Source organism: Nicotiana attenuata, unplaced genomic scaffold, assembly GCF_001879085.1.
Source record: "Nicotiana attenuata strain UT unplaced genomic scaffold, NIATTr2, whole genome shotgun sequence".
NCBI lineage: Eukaryota > Viridiplantae > Streptophyta > Magnoliopsida > Solanales > Solanaceae > Nicotiana > Nicotiana attenuata.
The window spans coordinates 258,812-264,811 of NW_017670496.1; positions in this window are offsets into that span (position 1 = coordinate 258,812).

The window sequence follows — 6,000 nt, forward strand, 5'->3', positions numbered from 1 at the left end:
TTGCGCACCCGTTACACTTTTGAATTATAAGTTCAAAATTAAAATCTTTTAAAAAAAAATATTTTTCTTGCATCTATATCTATTATCCATGTTGAAAATGTCGGGATCAGACAATCAGTTGAACTCATTGATTATATACTACATCATACACTGTTACTAGTTTTAATATACATATTTTATTTAATCATATAAGATTTTACGGCGACAAAAGAAGAATAGGAATTTTAATATGTGAAAATTTTGAAAGAATAAATCAAACAAAAAAAAGAAATAAAAAAAAAGTACTTAATTAAATCAGGAGAAAGAAAGGTTGAATTTTTTAACAATTAAATTGGAATTTAATCATAAAAATATCCAAGAAAGAAAAGATAGAACTTATATGAAATATGACGTTGCTCCAGCTGACTTAGGATATAGATAGGAAGGTGTAGAAGTTGAGAATAAAGATATAGGGTTAGGTAGCCGAGTGTTGTCCTTGTTTGTCATAATAGCTTTGTTACATTTCTTAGTGTCCTTCGGGTACTTTTTATCCCTAGATTGTTGATATTACTTATTGATGCCTTGTTTCGATTTTCTGTTTGCATTACTTAATGTTAGTTTCTATTTTCACTTTGGTTGTCAGATTGGTTTGCTTGTTATTTGTCCCGTCCCTTTTTCTTCCCTAAGCCGAGGGTCTTCCGGAAATTGCCTCTTTACCTTTTTAAGGGTAAGGGTAAGGTATGCGTACACTCTACCCTCCCCATATCCACTTATGAGATTACACTGGGTTTGTTGTTGTTGTTTAAATCCTAAAACTAAAAATAATTAAGTACTATATAGTAAACTGTTTTATTGTCTCCCTTTCCCTCATAAATGACCAATTTCAATTATCTGCAACACAAACAAAAATCTAGTGCATAAATTATAGAATGTATTTTATAATTGTGAATGCATAGAATAAAATATTGTTAATTACCATCAAAATGGATTGGATTAATGGTTAGATTACATTTAATATTCTTCAATTTATTAATGTGTATTCTGGTTAAACAAACTGCCACATCACCGGGCCAATTATATATATAATACTTTTATCGACTATTTTTTATTTAAGCAACTGAGTGGCCTGCTATTTAGATTAATCTTTTTAAATGTTAAATTAAGTAGCTTTGCAACCCTTCTTTTTCAAGACATAATATTAGCAAATTGCGCCAAAGGTAGCAGTGTTTTAAACGCAAACGTGAGACGAGGCATTTTACTTAATACATGGTAAGATGTAAGCCCGAGATATGGGGAGTAAGCCAATCTTTAAGTATTTTTTTAATTTATAAATCTATAAGATAGTAAAATAACACAAAACTATAAAAAAAAATACATTAAATGTTCAAGAAAATTTAAAAGGATAAAAAAGAAACTCATAGAAAATAAAATATTTAGCATGTTTTTACAAGTATAAATAATACAATAATGTTAAATTTAATATGAGCTAGTAGATACAAATCAACTACAATGTATTAATTTTCAAACAACTATTTTTTTTTTTAATTCCTTTAAAATTGTTATCAACAACAACAACAACAAACCTAGTAGTTTCCCGCAATGGGGTCTGGGGAGGGTAAGATGTACGCAACCTTAGCCCTACCCCGGAAGGGCAGAGAGGCTGTTTCCGATATACCCTCGACTAGAGAACAACTGAAAATAAAAAGGTAATTGCAACAAGTAGGAATAACAGCAAGATAAAATAAGATCGAATCAAAAAATGCAGTGGAACTCGATGGTAATAGCAATCTATGAATAAAAAGATATCATACTAATACTAATGCTAGCGAACTGAGTAAGACAAAGAGAAAATGCTCGACTACCTACAAACCTTCTACTTTAATCTTTGACCTCCACACCCTCCTGTCTAGGGCCATGTCCTCAGTCAGCTCCAGCTGCGCCATGTCCCGCCTAATAATCTCTCTCCAAGACTTCTTAGGCCTACCTTTACCCCTCCTGCTATCCACCGAGGCTAACCTCTCGCACCTTCTAACTGGGGCTTCTATACTTCTCCTCTTAACATGCCCGAACCATTTCAACCTCGCCTGCCGCATCTTATCCTCCACAGGAGCCACTCCCACCTTTTCCCGAATAACTTCATTCCTAATCTTATCCAACTGGGTATGCCCACACATCTACCTTAACATCCTCATCTCAGCTACTTTTAGCTTCTGGGTATGAGAGTTTTGACCGGTCAACACTATGCTCCATACAACATAATCGGTCTAACTACAACCTTGTAGAACTTACCTTTAAGTCTCAGCGGCACATTCTTATCACACAAGTCATCGGAAGCGAGCCTCCACTTCATCCATCCTGCTCCAATACGATGCGTGGCATCTTCATCAATCTCTCCGTTACCTTGTATTATAGATCCAAGATACTTGAAACTACCTTTTTTGGGGATGACTTGCGTATCAAGCCTCACCTCCATATCCTCTTCCTGGATATCGTTATTGAACTTGCACACCAAGTATTCCGTCTTGGTCCTGCTCAACTTGAAACCCGTAGACTCTAGGGTCTGCCTCCAAACCTTCAGCCTCTCGTTAACACCACCCCGTGTCTCGTCAATTATGACTATGTCATCAACAAATAACATACACCGTGGCACCTCACCTTGAATGTGTCTCATCAATGCGTCCATCGCCAAGGAAAATAGGAATGGACTAAGAGCTGATCCCTGGTGCAACTCCATCATAATCGGAAAGTTTTCCGAGCCTTCTCCCGCTGTCCTAACCCGAGTCTTAGCTTCATCATACATGTCCTCAAACTATATATATTTTATCTCCCTAAAATACACATTCAATAAACTTTACTAGGACTAAAATTAAAACATTAATCCACTATGAATATGAGTACTTTGACTAATTACACGTGCCCCTATATTTAAGGCACTAATAATAATGTCGTATTCTCACTTAAACTGCAATATATTATTCTTACTAACAGCTTATTTTGATGGTTGTTATGTCGTTTCACAATGTATCTTATAACATATTATATCGTATTCTTTTGATGTATATAATGTTTAGACAGTTCGTATTATTTTTCGTTGTTTCATCATGGCATGCACCAACAATATGAAGAATAAACTTGCAATATTATAAAGAAAAAGTAAGGTACGTTAAAATTATTATATAAAAAGATAAGGTAAAGAATACAATAGGATTATTTAATAATATAGAAGGGCAAGATGAGAGGAAAAAAATAAGGGAACGACACAACCATACTAAATTGGTCGTTCCATAAAGTGGCACTTCTCGTCGTTACGTAAATGATGGATTTAACGATTCGATACAATAAAATTTAAGTAATAGTCAAAACAAATATTGTATTTAAAGTAACAATATAGTACAAATACAACATGTAACAACCATTCAAACATGCTGTAAAAGTGCAATTACTTTTAATCAACTTGAACAAGAAAACAACCTCCACCCCCACCCCCACCCCCACCCCAGGTACAATACGTATATATACACTCTCTTTAACCCTAGGGATACCATATAACTTCGTGAATGGTTTATCAAAACTTTTCAAGCTGATTTTGTCCTTTGAATAAACATGGTACCACAAAATCCACCCCCTCATAGAACTACTGGTCACAAATCACATTTTTATACATTTCTCTTAGTCCTAGTCGTTTTCTATTCCCCTATTGTTTTTGGTATTTGGATGATTTCCGTTGGTAATTCTAAGGCATCTTTTCCCAAGTTTTCCATTGAAGCAATTACAGCTTCTAATATTAATATTTCACCATGGCCTGAATCATCCCTTTCTGCTCAAGACTTGACTATCAATTTCGTCCTTGAAAACCGTTATAATGGTGAAATTGAGTACAAAAATATGGAGGCTTCAATTTCATACCAGGGACATATTTTTTGGTTAAATACATTAGGTCTTTATCGTCAACAGAAAGAAGAGTGTACGTCAGTATTAGTGGCTTTTGGTAATTTTTCCGTCAAGATAATGGATGATTATGTCGAGTTTGCCATCACTAAGGAAAATAGAACAAGTGGATTTGAAACTTTTACAGTGGATGTAAAGGGAAATTATAAATCTGGATATATGAAAGTTTCTTGTGGAGAAGTGAAGCTACAATTTTCGTCCCTTATACAAGAGATTGGATTGTTACAAATTTGCTCCACTGCTATGTACCGTTTTAATCCTATTAATTTTCCTTGAAGGAATTTTAAGAGTTTAGCTTTAATTTATGTGCAATTAGTTTACACAAAAATACTTCATCAGCATATTTGAAGTGAAATTTCAACCCTTTTTTTGTTCCAAAATAGAACTTTAACGAATTGCATTAAAGTGTATGAGATCATGGTTCATATTTAATGAAGCAGAAGAAAATCATGAGATCATAGTTCATATTTAATTATATTAAACACAAAGAAAGAGTTATTGAATACTTAAAGCTAATGAGAATAGTAAGTATATAATGAAATACGAAAATTTAGGCCTTATTTGTTTTTTTTTTTAAGATTAATACGTCTGAATCTAAGTACACATCTGAATATCAAGATGTGTATTAAGATTAAGATATCTGAATCCGAATACAGATCTGAATATATTAAGATGTATATTAATATCTGAATAGAAATAATTAAGACTGTTTGATTTTTTAACATTTGAATGGATAAAATTTATCTTTATTTGAAAATTAATAAACATAAAATTCAAATGAAATACTAACTAATCTAATATTCTATCAATAAAATATATAACTTTTTAAAATATGACAGTTGTTGGTGATGATGACTAACGGGTGAATGCCGACTAGAGACGGTGGTTGGTGGTAGTTTTGGTTGATGATGGTGGTTCATGCTAGTAGCTAGTAGTGATTGGTAGTGGTGTCGATAATGATTGAGGATGGTGGTGGTGGGTGGTGATAGTTAATAATGACAGGTGGTGGTAGTAGTTGTGACCGAGGAAGGTGGTGGGTGGTGGTGGTAGGTTATAATGATGGGCAGTACCGACTGTGGTTGTTGATGGTGATGGGGTGGTTAGTTGTGGTAGTTGAGGCGGATGAGTGTTGATTATGGGTGAGAATGATATATGGTGATCGGAGTGGAGGGGATAGTGGGTGGTGATGGTCAATAATGGTGGCGGCTATGATTGAGGATGATGGTGGCGTAGTGGTGGTGGTGGTGGTTGAGTATGGTGGTGGTGACATGGTGGTAGTTGATAATGGTAGGCGGTGGCGGCAGTTAATAATGAATATGTGATAGCATCTTAATGAAATTAAGTCTCTGTTATAGATCTTAATCATACAGACCTGTTCAGACTCATTAAGTGGTTGTGAAGTAAAAAAAAAAAAAAACACTTAATGATTAAGATATGAATAATTAGGATTCAGACTTTAAAAACAAACACACTTAATGTCTGAGATCTGAATGATTAAGATCCAGACATCTATTAAGTGCAAACAAATGAGGCCAATCTAAATAGCCGCTCACACAACTGCTTAGAGTAAAAATAACCGAATGTATAACATATGTATAATTCATGTATAATATGTGCATAATCCTATTTAATAATTTATGTATATCAACTAAAAAAAGTGAACAGTTAATCTGACTGTCTTTTTGTGTAACTATTCTCATGAAATAGTATAGGGGAATGGAAGCTAACTCAAACTTCATCATTAATGAAAATGAATGTTAATGAATTCTTTGAGAAAACTTAAAAAAGTAACTGCAGAATATAGTAGTGATAATGATAATAATAACAACCATCTACCAAGAACAAGAAGTTATAGCAAGACAAGTATAAAAAAAAGGGGGGGGGGGGGATCGGGGGGGGGGGGGTAGTCGAGGAGAAGAAAGGAGTAATAGTTAAGTAATTAAATTGGTACGATTTTAAATCAATAAAAATATTACAAGAAGAAAAGATAGAACTATACTAGAAATTCATACATAGATGAATTCAAGGTAGCTTAAACTAAAGATAGTAGAAGAGTTTAAATTCCCCTAAAAT